The 15,020-nt window shown below is 43.0% G+C and overlaps 1 protein-coding gene across 7 annotated transcripts in view; it reads left to right on the forward strand.

The window, feature by feature from the left end:
• Window positions 1–15,020, forward strand: part of MLIP (muscular LMNA interacting protein) — a 1,822,558-nt gene that overhangs the window by 1,518,617 nt on the left and 288,921 nt on the right. The window contains exon 14 of one of the 7 annotated variants that reach the window (XM_085610856.1): window positions 10,206–11,397. The exons of the other annotated variants lie outside the window; for them this stretch is intronic. The gene's annotated coding sequence lies outside the window, so the exon portion shown is untranslated. Of the gene's footprint in view, window positions 1–10,205; window positions 11,398–15,020 lie in introns of those variants that run through there. 7 annotated transcript variants of the gene reach the window in all.

Genomic DNA, 15,020 nt, shown 5'->3' on the forward strand with positions numbered 1-15,020 from the left:
AGCAGCGCTTTAATCGGGTGCGCGGGGAGAACCGAACAGGTTAGGAGGGGGAGTGTCCAGGGGCAAGTAAAACACCACAGAGATTAAAAAGCGGTCCCAAATAAAAAAAAATTAAAAAACGAGCGTTACTCCCGGCTTTCCGCTAGGCCTGGGCGAAGCACTACGCTACGCTCGCGTAGTTTGCGAAGTTCGCGCTACTTCGCGCTACGCGAACTGCACGTAGCACAGTGCGAACATGCGTAGCGTAGTGTTGCGTAGTGCTGCGGTCATTTTTTGCTTGCTCGCGGTCCTCAACGTCAAGTTGGCGACCGCGAGCAAGCAAAATGACATCCTGGCGAGACTTTTTCCTTGTTCGCGATCGCGAGCATGGAAAATAAACCTCCCGGCGAGATTCCCAACGCGAGAAGGTCAGGTTTCTCATTGCGAGGGGTCGCGTATGCTCGCGACCGCTCGCGATGAGAAACTACCAGTTCGCGTTGAGAAAGCTGCAGCTCGAGTAAAAATCTACTCGAGCAGCAGAAAACTACAGCTCGCACTGTGCAAGATGCCATTTTCAATGATTGCACAGTGCCGGTTGCTTGTCCGCACTGTGCAATCATTGAAAACAACATCTTGCACAGTGCGAACATGTTACTTCGCAGTTCGCGAAGTGCTACGCGTAGCTCGCGTAGTGCGAACTTCACTTTGCGTAGCTTCGCGAAGTGCTACTTCGCGAACTACGCCCACCCTTACTTTCCGCCTCAGGAGTTGGTTCTGATTTGTATTAGGTGGACCTTTGTCAATGTGGCTTGCTAGGTGAAAAATGATAGGCTGAAATCCAATCCAATCCAATTGCCAGTGTCTGAGATCAATTCAAACATTTAATACATCACCTTTTTGTTGTTGCAGATAGCACTCATGGTGTAACCAGTATGCCAGGACGTAGGTCCTGAGCTCACTGTGGAATGGGGCTCAAGCTATACCTCACTGATGAGACCTAAGTAGGTAGAAACGTTTCTGGGGTGTCACGTGGTCCCTTCTGGATTAACTCAAGCATTCCATCCATCACCTTGTTGTTGGTGGAGTTTATACCCTAGGTTCCACAGGTATCCTGGGATGTGGGTCCTATCCTCATTGTTCTATAGGACTCAAGCTATACCTTTCTGATGAGACCTAGGCATGTCAAAACCAGTCCCGTCTGAAAGGGGCCTTGCCTGGCAGTTTGAGACGGTCTGTTTCCATGAGGAAAATAGTCAGTACTGATTTGCATTAGGGAAGTCTTTGTCTAGCGTGGAATCATGAGAGAAAAATTATGGACTAGAATGCGGCCCTGAGCATTTGCTAGGGGCTAAGATTAATTCAGGAATTCCATCCATTATCTTGTTGTTGCAGTGTTGTGACCTTGTAATAACACTGGAGGTCTGCCAACTGACCTTTAGAGTCCATTTCTTCATCCTGGCTACATGTTAGAGTAGGTGAAACCTTTTACACCTCTGCACAGGTTTCAAATATCAGGTTTAGTCCTCTTCTGATGATAACACAGGTTCAGAGAGTATTCTGATTAGCTGTGAGTGAGATGACATCTTTGCAGGTTTTATTCTCCTGAATACTCCCTAACATCTAAGAAAGAAGTTACCATGGGCAACCCTTCCTGCATCCTTTGTACACCCTATTTGATTTATTGTATATTATCTCACAGTGCACTATTCTAATACAATTCTAACATGGTAGAGTCTACCCTGAAGGGTGCCTATGCGCTAAACAGGGGTGTTATAAGGGAAACCAGCAGGACCCTTCTTCTTAGACCAAACTGGTTCTGGAACAAGCTAACCCTCCCACTGGACTGATGCCAAACTGGCTATGGATGGCCTATGGCACAAAAGGCTTCTCTTTCCCCGTTTTTCCTTTACACTTAACTAATAATGGTGGGCCTCATCCTTGTCCTTCTTATGCAAATTAAGTTCCTGAACACTCCCCAGCATCCCTTCCTGAACTGATATCTATCACATACCTCACAGCCAGGTCTTACTGTGTAAAGGCCTAATCCTTTGTTTCTGCTATGGGAGCTGTTTCGCATCCCAGTAAGGGGTGACACTGGTAGTGCCTTCTGTGAGCAGGGTAATAATCATTAGCTTAGCCTAGCGGAGGTTCAGGCAGGTAAAGTGTAACATTTACAAATCACTTTTCCTAAATATTTTCTAATAATCCAATTTGAATTGGATTGTTAAAAAAAATATTTACTAAATATAAAAAATAGTGGTTTAATCTTATCTATAGCGTATCCCAATCCAAAGTTAACAGACGTATGATTTTATTCTGCACTTTAATTTCTCTAATGGCAAAGCTACAGCCATTCACAGTAAAAATAGTTTTTGGAGGCTAGTCACTGTAGGTAAATGCCAATATTAAATGATTTCATGTACCACTTATGTTGACTTATTTAATATTTAGAAGCAGAGTTCTTTCTTTCTAAATAGGGCAATTTTGATGGGTTTCAAAGCTGTAGGGTCAAGATACACAGAGAAGCCTGAGGACATATTTTCTTGATCACTCTAACGTATGGCACAGTAAGTGCTGCAGTCCACAGATGACATTTAGATTTCTATGCCACTGATGTATTTTCCTGCACCATATACTATGGCCTTAATGTAAAGTTATGTTAATTGGTGTTAGCCTATTGTACCATGTTTTAGGTGTCAGAGCACATACACTAAGGCCTGTACAGCACAGCTCCACTGGACAGAGTAATAAAACCAGCAATACCAGTCAGAAAAAATGGGGGTGACTACATAAATGTGCCACTTTCTCACACAAATACTCCATACCACTACAGTATATTGCATCTTGAAAGAGTTATTTCCAAAAGAGTTATCATGTACATAAAGGAATGCAGAATGTTTTACAGGTTAGCAAGAGTATTTAACTCAAAATATCGTAATTGCATGAAATACTTACAAAACAGGACCATTATGCATTTTATATCACCTATAACATAATGCCAAGTTCACTCATTTGACCAACTTTAAGGTATCTAAAGAGGTAGTGACGACCTTTCAGGGACTCCAATGCTACATAGCCACAACACAGATGTGGAAAAAATTCATAAACTTAGATTATCCCAAATGCTTTAGCTTCAAAGTATAAATGAGCCCATTTTTTAAATGAAAAAGCAACTCATCTATACAGCTCAATCCAATCAATTCCAAATTCATGAGAAAGACACTGCAAAGCTACAGGGAACCCACAGTGACAGCGAGGTTTTATGTGGTACAGAAACTTGTAACGCTGCCAGTTACCATACCATAGAGTAGAACCCCATTTACTACTGAAATTGTGGCTGATGGTATGGCCATAGATTTATGCCAGTCAGACTGCTTAATGACATCACATGTTAAATACCACAGCTTGATCTGATGTAGCTATGACAATTGCAAATGATGATATATCAAAATATGACTCTCTTTCGAACATTTAAAAAAAAACACCGCCATGTTGGAATATCATGGGTTGGTATGATGTAACTTTAAACTATTGCCCTAATTACGATACCATTACGGTAATAGGACTGCCTGACAAGGAGTCAGAGCTCCCATAAACCACATTAGGCTGTGACCACCAGCACCACGGTCAGAAACATGCCCTTTATTATTGTGGCATGTGCTGGTGGTCGGAAATGGGCCGCAGCACAAGCCACAATGATAAAGGACATTTAAACAAACAACCATCCACCTTGTTCCAGGCACCAGTGGTGCCTGGCACAAGGTGCTTGGATGTTTGAAGGGGAACCACTGGTGCCCTCCAGGCCTCATACCGGAGGCTGTGGAGGGACAGGGGCCCTGCTAGGGGCCTCCAAAGGCTGTTTCTGGCACCCTTTCAATGGCAGTTGGCCTGTCATTGAAAGGCTGTCAGAAAGGGACATCGTAATCCCTACAGTGTTGCCGGAGCAGGCACCCCCATTATTGTATGGAATTACTTTCCCACCAATTGTCCGATGAGCTCTTTGAGTCATTTGAATAGGCAGGTCCCTCCACAGCTGAGACCGACTACCGTGCATCATAATGCGGGGGTCAGACTGCGGCAGCAGATGTCGGTCAAATTGCAACTAACAGGCCATCAGTTGCGATCCGACCGACATCCACATTTCTAATCCTCTCACAAAAATCAGGATACAGGTCCTGAGGTTTGCTGACTATTTGTTGCTTATTTCAAAATCACCTATAAGAATTCCTAAACATCCTGGATAGATTTGACACCTTCTGCAGTCTTGGAGGTTTGAACATCAACATTACATAAACTAAATATATGGTTTTGAATCTTTGTAACACTATGTACCAAATCCTGTTCTTTTCCCTCATAAGAATTTGGTAGTTACCTTTACTAAAAGTTTTAATTGGCACCCACATATAACAAGGTGTAGGCTTGGGATAGAGCAAACATCTGGGGGTATCATAAAACTGCCCAAGTGTTGACACTTTCATCCCATTTCTCCTGCATCACAAGTTTACAACTATCGGGCACTTGGGTCAGCCTTATATTGTGCAGCACTTTGGGGGCATTGGGATGTGTCTACTCTTGGGCTAGTGGAAAATCGCTTTATGCAAGGGTTAACAGGTCTTCCCATTAGCACCCCGCTGCCATCCCTAAGGCTGGATATGGGGCAAACAAAACGAAACAGATGTGTTTCACCTAAGAACTATTTTATATTGGAATAGATTTTGGTGTACCTCCGAACTGGTTGTTTATCAGTCAGGCACGTTGGAGATATAACGCAGTGCAGGTGCTGATGCTATTCTGTGATTGAAGAATGTGAAAGAGACTCTTTGAAATATTGGTTAATGCCAGTTATGGGATGCCCCTCTAGTGGCTAGTTTAGTTTCCAAGGCTCAAATTAAGGGGCTTATTTACAAGCCCATTTCGCTGCCGGTGCGTCACTTTTATTTACACTCTGCGGGGTGCGTAATGGGCTTCCCCATATTAACAAGGCCATGTAAAGTCCCCATGCGTGACTTTTCATGTCCTTGTAAGCATGTTTCCCTTTCACGCATAACTCTGCTTAAAAGAGGTGTTCCATGGGTGTTGCTGTTGGTGTTCCCAGGCAAAATCCATTCTGCAGCACACATGGAAAGCGGAAAATGCCTTTAATGATTGTTTTTGAGTAACTCCGGGTTGTTGGCTGAATAGCAGTGTACACCCTGTTGGAACAATAAAGGTTTTAAAAAAAAAAAAAATGATTGTTTTTGAGTAAGAAATGTGTCCATTCCTCCCCGCAGTGCAGGCACCCTTGAAAATTGTTGCAAGGTTGTCTGCGCTGGCGCACGTCTGCTGTTTGTACACCAGCGCATGGGAGAAGGACAGGAATGCAGTGCATTTCTGCCCTTTTATTTTGACGCACGGTAGTGCAGCAGGAAGGCTTACTGTGCTGCCGTGGGTCTAAATATTGTACATGAGACACTGGGAATGCATATTGGCAGCAAAAGTTGAGTTTGTTGTAAAGTCAGTCTAATGTAGGATCTTTGACCCTGGCATTCCTCCAGCAGACAGACAGCTATGAACTGCAGAAGTTTTTGGATTAAATCAAGCTGGTAACTGCAGGAAACTTTATTCGCAGTTAAGATATTGGTCCATCCCTCTTTCCTCTTTTACAGCCAGGTGGGGGAATGGGGGTGCATCGAGGCCCTGTGCTGAGCAATGTGTATCTTGTTCTGAAGCCAATTAAACAATTGAGCATGTTTTGTTTTTTTGCCTAGCGTATTTAGGTGTCAGGAGACTGTACATACATCCAGTGGCGTAATGATAATTGAGGGGGCTCCCCTGCAAGGTACATGGAGGGGCCCCCTCCGGACTCTATCAAGAGCCCTCCGGCCGAAGAGCAGTGCTGAGGGGTCCCCGGGAGCTTGGGGCCCCGGCGTTCTGCGGGGGATGCGGGGGCCTGTGTTACGCCCCTGCATACATCGACTGTGTCGAAATTTTGAAATTCGGACGGATAGAGAGTCCTTGAGAATTTTAAAAAGCGACACTAGGCCGTGTGTAGTGTTTGCGGTCTCACGGTATCTGTTGACTGTGTGGAGGGTTAGGCAAAATAACATGAAAAATACACTTCTCATCATTGTGTAATGTGAAAACAATCAAATTAGTATATTTTATGACACAGTTTTTATAGCGTCATTACATTTTTATCATGCTGATTTTAATGATGTATAATATTTCATTGCATATATCAATTTTTATCTTGATTTTAAATTTGATTATTGCTTTTGCATGGGATTTTTTTATCTATTTGTGATGAGTTTGAGCTTTGATGGCATAATGCCGAATAAAGTTTTGTGTGAAACAGCAATATTTCTGTTTCTGTGGCTCTAATACTAAAACCTTCGTACTTCAAAGGTTGTTACAACAGTAGCATATTACATCAAGTTTTAATGTCCAAAGTCATCAGATTGAGGGCATGAAATCATTTTTCAGTGTGCCCTTCAAGGTCAGTTTGAAAAAAAAAATCCATCCTTGTTCTTTTCTAAGTAGACACCACTCAATCTCGCTCATCTCAGTTGTTCTTGGACCATCAATTTAAACTCTTGACTTTGTGAATGGAAATCTTTATACTAATTACCAGCTTTGTGATTAATTTTAGTTGACATCAACTGACTATATGTTTTTGTATCCATACTTTTAAATTATGGCTAGCCATTTTAATTTGAGATTTTTGGCAAGTACACTTCAGTCTGTAAACCACATTGGTGGAATTGCAAATGGTGTGCTTTCTCTGTTTCCAAAGATACCCATTCATCAATGTCACGTCGATGGTGGCTTCAATATGTACACACAACATACAAAGAGGACAAATATAAAGGCCTGCAACTTTTTCCAGCAACAGATAATATATAGACTGAAATGCGTTGGAAGCCAGAGATCAGTGCGAGCAGTGAGACCCCCTGCAAGAGGCAACATTTATAAATTGGAATACTCAGCATTATCCAGTTTCAACATTATCGGTGGCTAAAACTGTGATTACCCAAACTAAAGCAGCAGGAACGGGCAGTGCTTAAACTTTGGCTCAGAGGATGCCACCGGCTTTGCAGGAGGTGGTGGTGCTGGATACCAAGGCTGAATGGTCTTTACCAGACACTCCCTGCCCCCCTACTTCACTCCTGCACGTTCTTTTGTCTCACTTTTACCGTTTTTTCTTTCTTCTTCTTTCTCCATCTTTCCCCTTTTTAGGTCGAGCCTACAGCAGCGCATGCGCTGTTGCTCGACTTTTGTAAGTGGGATTTAAAAGTGCTTCCCACCAACATTTGCTGGCCTAATGCTTGCGTTCACGCTCGCGTGAACGTGCAATTACTTTCACTTTGGGCACAGTGCGCGTGCACCACTCGCATGTTTGCCGGCGCACGCGCGCCTCCGCCTCTCTCTCCCGCTGCAGCCCCCAGTTTTGCATTCCCCGCGACCAATGCTTGTTGTTTATTGTGGCCCGTAGAACTGTCTCTAAATCAATCCTTTTAGGCATTTGAATTCTAATGTTTTAGAGGATGGTCAACATGTATTGTCTGAGGTCAGATGTATTTTAGGATTCCTGTCTCAAGGCTCTGAATTCCAGCTGGTGGCCTGTTTATAGTTAGGTCTCTTCACAAATATATTTATTTAGGACAGAAAGGCGAGATTTGAAATAATAATTATGCCTACATCTTTAACTTTTACTGAGCTTGTCCTTGAGACTCCTCCACACCGGCTAACTCCACCTTTGGCGGTTTCAACTACCATATTCTCTGTTTTAGCCTTCCCAGGAAGTGGCTATTATTCCTGGTTTACAAACATATATTAAAAAAAGCATGTTGTATTCCATAACTTACATGCAGACTCAACATTTATCTGCCTTTGAGTGCTCTTGGAATACAAGTGACCACCATATCTCAAATCTGATGAAAATGGCACTTTCATTTTTAGGTCTCGTGAGCCAAAGGCTCGAAGAGACATTTTATAACTGGGCATTTTCAAAGTGCTGCCGTGGCCTAAAGCTACAGTGCACGTGAACGTGCACGCGCGCAGCCGCCAATCACTGCTGCGCGCGCACCACTCGCGTGCTTGCCACACAGCGCTCCCGTCCAAGCGATCGCGATCACTTGCTTTGATCGCGATCGCTATTACTTTCGTTTTCGGCCGCGCGGCCGAATGCTTGTTTTATCTTTTCATAGTGCATGTGGTCAGTCTTAGCCAGTGGCCACTTGTATAGCTGTGCGTGATTAGCATCCAGGCCTGGGAGCGCGTGACTCCGACACTCGGGTCCCTTCCAAGCTTCAGCAGACCAGATGCTGCACAAGCGCGTGAGAGTCGTCGCGTTGCAGCCTCAGCCAGCGGCTCTCCCAGCATGGGGGAGTATAAAGACAGTAAAGTCCGCTGGCAGGGAGGGTGTGAGCACGGTCTGCATTGGTTCCTTCCTTCCTGGTGCTGTGGCCTCTCACCAGGCCGCTGTTGCACTTCGCACGCAAATGAGCTATGGCAGCGGCACGGTGGTGTCAATGTATGCGCTGCAGTCATGATGGTTTGAGTGAGTTCTAACAAGGTCTGGTCGGGTTCCTTATAGGGGACTCCGAGGTATTCTCTGAAATTCAGGAAGGAGCCTTTAATGCTCCTTTTCTGTGTGTTTGTTGTGTGTGAGAGTGCCAGAGAGAGATGGTTGTTGTTTTTGTGAATCGGGCAACAGCAGCTACTTTTGTGTGGCAAATATCGTCACTTTATAAATACAGCATCTCTTGTACTTGACTCTCCACCGTGCCATGGGGGCTGTGTTCTTTCTTTTTTTTCTTTATTCGAGAACGTGTCATTGTCCTATGCAAGCCACCTTTTTCCAAAATGCGATCTCTTCTCTCAGTAAGGAGACACATAAAATACGGGGTCTGCATACAATTTAAACTCGGCTTTTTCTTATAATAATGTTTTTGGGGTGATGGCACAGTGGGAGTACGCGTAAGAGACGGGGACCTTAGATGGCCGCAGCTACTTGTCAAGTTAATCGTGTGTATCTACCGGCCTCTTAACGGGACCGTTTGCTGAAGGATGTCATAATATGTCTCAAAACACATGAAGACGTCATCAAAGGAACTAGAATGCCTGTTGCTTGTGATTGTGAGCCATGCACAAGTGGGTAAATGGAACTGTTAATTCTGCTGACTGAAACCAGGGTGGCCAAGGTGAGCCGTTCCTAAAACTGTGCACTCACTACAATATTATAGCAAGTGTTCCAGAGAGGCAATTTAGGAGCAATTATTGCACTAGGCACAACACCCTGCAGCCTCAATCGGTGTGAATGCATACAGGAAGCACAATTGCGAACTAAAAATCAGCAGTCAGAAAAAGGATGCCCTGAGTAGATCTTGAATATAATATGCTGCTGACTGGACGACCCACTGAAACTAGCCCTGGATTTAAATACCGATCACATTACACCAGAGCCCTGGAGAAAGACATGGGCTAGTGATGCATTCTCATTGAAAGTCCCCCCATTTGATTGCACAGGTCCAGTATAAAACGTCTTCTACATTGTGATGAATGCAGCTGGGCGTGTGGGTGAGGGTATAGGGCTCCAAGAATTGAAATGTCCAACCCATTTAATGCAGAAAAAGAATTAACAAGCATTTGCAATGCAACAGGTCTCACATTTACGCGAGTTTGAGCTATTTACATTGTAAATGACAATGCATTTTATTTATGTTTTGGTTTTTGAAACATAAATAAAACGCATTGTCATTTACAATGCCAATAGCTCCAACTCGCGCAAATGCGAGACCTATTGCATTGTAAATGCTTTTTGTCTATTGTCTTGTTTCTGATCACGTTAACTGGCTTTCTTGGTTTGTTGTCTTTGTCACTTACAGTGTATGATCACCTTATCCACAGAGCACGATTGTTTCAGGTAGACCTTATGTGTATACTTTATGATTGCTAATTTTCATTGTTTCTATCAAAATATTTGCAACAAATATTGCCTCCTTAAGAAAATTGTATTTGAGCAATTTTTTTATTAGATTGTATTCATATTTATTAAACTCTTGTTCCATCTTTAATGATACCTAGTAGGACTTTGAGTGTTTAGAGTGCAATGATCTCTCCACAGAAGAGAATCAATAGGAAAGACAGATCGTAGGACAGGTTAATTCAAGTCAAAATCTGGAGGTTCTTTTGTCATGAATCTTGTGTTGGCCCTTATAATCATCTTGTCTTTGGCTCCTTTGCAGTGAATGCCTACAATTCTCCAACTCTCCTTGCTGAGGTGAAGGCAAGCATAAATGTGGTTTTCCATGGAAGCAATTTCAGGTGCACCGTATGGATGGAATTGAACAAAGGCAGCACAGGAGAACTGGAAGAGACTTTATTGGAGGGAAAGCCCTAAAGAGTCCTTTCAGGAATTGCTTTCTAATTATCTGTGAGAATCAGGATGAGGAAGTGTCATTTGCCCTTTGGAATCTGGAAGCTGCAGCCAACTGAACCCTGCACAATGAATTCATCAGACCACTACTGGCTGGTTCTAGCAAGTTCAGTACCTTTGCTTTCCGGGATGATCCATCTGTAGCGAACCCGTTGTTTGGTTAATATTTTAATGACCTCCTCATATTCTCGTCGTCTTTGCAAAGTCGCAGAGGAGAGGTCCTGGGCAGGGCGATCTTACTGTCACAGAAGGTGATCTTTTTCATTTTTGAGTGTATGCGAAAGACCTCTTGTGGACCATACCAAAAACTTTCAGTAAGCTTACAGATACACCCATTTCTTGCCATCTTTTGGCTTCCTTACCACTCATTTCCTTGCTTTTAATTCAATACCACGATTTCTTCTTCTAGGGATTTGATGCTCCCACTGGAGCTTAGCCTCTTTGCCACCGTTCTGATTGGCTGACATTCTTCCCTCCATTGGCTCACACTGACTGAACTACTTTATTTTACTTTCATTAAGCACTCCATGAAATGGAATGTGCTTTCATGACTCCTTTTGGGTGCCTACTTAACCCCCCTCAAATATCCATCCCCCTTCTGATTGTCTTTAAAATGCCCTTCCCCACCACCTTCCACACCTGTTTCTGCATTAGTCCCGTCCCCCTGGCTATTAGTCCTGTCCCCCTGGCGGTCCTTGAAATAAAAGTTTTATGTTTACTTCATTTGGAGAGCCTCACAGCTGCCATTTGCTGCCAGGCCAAATTCCAAAAAGTACTTGAGCACTTAAGTTGCTTCCTCGCCCGCCAGACCCACTCCCCACTGTCTCCTCCCCATTCCACCCAATCCTCTGTTGCTTCCTAACTTCATTTACAGTCATGTAAATAAAATAAATTATTGAAATTATTTTGGAGTGTCCAGCAAATGCTTTATGCTGCCAGCCCACTCTGCGGCCCAGGAAGTAATTTTGCCCAAATAAAATGCACTTTTTATTTACCAATCTACATGATGTCTGCCATTTTATTTCAGTAAATAAATATTTAAAAAAATAAGAGAAAGGAAATTGCACCCGCGTCATTCCATGGGCACGCTCATGGCTGGTGATGAATGCACTACAGAATAATGTGGCTGCATCATTGCCCCTTTTTAATCTCTTTTATTTTGCCTATGCTGCACAGTATCCCCATGCTGCACATCAGCAAGGCAATATTCAGTGGTTTAGCCAATGCTTGTTCTTACAGAAAAGTTGTCATGCTGGGTCAATCAAATGCATTTTAACGGTGAGTGAAGTGCTTTCATCTAGCATATAAGAGAAGACACAAAAATGTTGGCGATCATTAACATATACTTAAAATCATTTTGGAAAATGTACTTGTTTAACATTTCTGATGAGAACACACTTTTGTGCAGCCGTATTACACAGTTTAAAAATAGAATAGAAAATATTGTGACGGAGAAACATCATTGCTTGCAAAAGATGAACCATGGGAAGTAAGAACTGAGTAGAAAATAACCAAACGACATTATGAGAAACTACGGGCAAAAAAAAAAAATAAAATTTAAAAAAGTCATTACTATTTTTAGGTCTCGCCTGACCCAGCACATGCAAAACTTATTGAGAGGGCTCTAAAAAGTGCTACCAGGCCAGCCTAGACCTACACTGCATGTGCGCGGGCGCCGCGCTTTACCTCGATTATTTTAATTTTCGCTTTGATGTTTGATCGTGATCGCGATCACTTTCGCGGCCGCTTTGCATAGCCAATAGGTCTCGTTTTTTTTTTTATTAGAACCGTACACTGCTTAGCAGCGGCGCTGATTCCTACATCGGTGGCCACACACGCACACTGGCCGAAGGTACGCTTGTTGTCTGGGGTCTGGCAAGGTTCGACCTCCGTGTCTGTATCTTTCTACACGTTGTTTATTTCTTTTATGTTCTTCGAGTCATGCGTGTGCAACAGATGGGGTTCGGCTGTAGGGCTTCTGATCAGCATCTGAATTTGAGTAATGGAGGTTACGTGGACGTTGCAGCTTACTGTGACCATCACCCTTTAAATATTATTGCCTTCACGTCGGAGATCAACACACATTTATTTTTCAAAAACGTTTCCATTTATTATATCTTTCCGTTTGGCAGTTCACTCCCGTGTCCTCCCCTGCATTAGAGTGCAAAGTCTGATATTAAAAACCTGGGATCGCGTAAGTGCATGGCGAGTTCTAACCCAAATAGCCTCATGAAAGCACTTAATGTTGATAAATGCACATTGCCGTAGGTCCTTATGTCCTTTCCACGCGTGTCTCGAGATGCTATGGCATCATCATTTCTCTGAAGCTTTTTTATTCAGCTAATCGTTGAAAGCACAGATGCGTTTATTATTTTTTACTTCACAGGTTTAGCAGGATCTCAAATTGTGTGGGATGAATAATCCTGACTGAATGTTGGTAGTCCCTCAATGTTTTCTGACGAAAGGGACTAGTGTAGGAACACGTGTGCGATCTAATTTGAAGTGTGTCTGATAAGACTTTTGGCCAAACTATAACCTAAGAGCTTTTTTTCTTTAATGGGTCGAGGTGATCTCTTTTCTGCTTTGATTTTAAATACGTGTTGGTCCTTCTACAAAAATATCACAAAAGCTTACGAACATATGGCAAACCGTCATGAGTAATGCAATGAGTTTCACTGACGGAATTAAAATGTGCCAAACATGACCCGAGTGTCACAATAAAAACAAACGTTTGCAATACAATAGGTCTCGCATTTACACGAGTTTGAGCTATTGACATTGCAAATAACAAGCCTTTTATTTTTTTTGTTTTAAAAACATAAATAAAAGGCATAGTCATTTACAATGCCAATAGGTTAAACTTGCGTAGCTGCGAGACCTATTGCATTGCAAATGCTTGTTAAGACCTGCTATACTATACTGATTGTTGTAAAAACATTTGCTATTGTTCACTCATTCAACAGCGGAACTAGAGTTTTTGACTGGCCAATGTGGTGGGCTGAGATGTATTCAAGGCTTTGGTGATGGTGGCGTGCTGGTTTAGGGCTGCTCCCTGCTGGTTTAGAGCTGCTTCACTCTGGGTGTTCTCTTTTCTCCTTATTAGCATCTCTAAACGGGTCGCGTTTTCCAAAGCTGAATTTTGCAGGACACCTTTTGTGCCGCAGCTCCTTCCTTCCATTTGCCTTGTAAACAAACACCAGACCCTCACAGATCCGTTTCACAGCTTCGAGTTCACAGTGTGCAGGGACGCAAGACGCTCAGCCTCGAGTCCACACCTAGTAGTACGTCACATCTGTGTGATTCTCGATAGCATGTTGTAGTAAATGAAAGTGCTGTTTTTTTACTGGGGCATTTATATAAATATAGATAGTTGCTCAAACACGCAACAAGACGTCTGCTGTGGTTTTATAACGAGTGTAGGGTTCTTTCATTCCTTGCAGCAGTGCTACGTGACGGTCCATGGCTGGAGATAAATACTAACCATAGGCGTTTTACCAACAGTTCGAAATCCTGACACGCCATGTTTATTGTTCATCTTGCAAAATAGATTGCACCAAAGATGTCCAATAGCGTAAAGCTCATCGCTTGTCATCTGAGGCCACAGACATGTCAGATTGTCAGAATATCCATACTGCATATATATGTAACCAATTTGCACACAATTATTACAATTTACATAAAAATGGCTCATTAGCATATTTATGGTTATCCTGAAAACCTGGTTTATTTGTGGCCTTTCAGACAAAAAGCAAGTACAACTGCCCTGCAAGCTGTGTTAAATCACCCTGGGGCATATTTACAAGTTGGCGATAAAAATTATCGCCGCTCTTGCGGCCGTTTTCGGCCAAAAAGCGGCGATAATTTTATCGCCTAATTAGCAAGGCCACGCTAATGTGTTAAACCGTGCTTTAGCGTCGGGATTCCTAACGCCCAGCTTTGCATCTCTAATGAGATGCAAAGTGGGCGTTCCTGACCTAACATGACAGGAGAAATGTCGCTAAGCGACATTTCTACTATCATCAAGCCCCACGCTATGAAGTATAGCATCAGGAAAAGTAGCGATAACCCCTGTTATCGCTACTTTCCTTACGCCTGCTTCAGGACTGACTTAGCCATGATATCCTATGGAAGGTGGATATCATGGCTAAGTTTGTGCGTCCCTATCAACAAGCTAATGCCACATTGCATGAGATTATCGCTGGGTTTCCAGCGATAATCTCACGTTTAGGCAGTTAGCGTGAGGATTTTTATCGCTGAGGAGATAAGCGTTGCTAAGAGCGCTGAGCGATAATTATCGCCGGTTGTTGCTGATATGCCCCTCTGTGAGCAGCAGTGCTCCACGGCTAGCCCATGTCAGCAAAATATGTTTTTAATTATCTCTAAACAGTTTGCAGCAATTTGAACGCCAGAAAACATGTGGATATTCTGATATCAAATACACATTTAATAAGAAAAAAAACAGGCTAACATGCTACAGTAAGGTATGAAGCAAAGGATGCTGTTTAAAAGAAGCTTCTTTACGATTGCATCCTCAGAGGTGCAAGTCACATCATTAAAAACAAGCATTTGCAATGCAACAGGTCTCACATTTACGCGAGTTTGAGCTATCGGCATTGTAAATGAC

The sequence above is a fragment of the Triturus cristatus genome, chromosome 6, assembly GCF_964204655.1.
Source record: "Triturus cristatus chromosome 6, aTriCri1.1, whole genome shotgun sequence".
Classification (NCBI taxonomy): domain Eukaryota; kingdom Metazoa; phylum Chordata; class Amphibia; order Caudata; family Salamandridae; genus Triturus; species Triturus cristatus.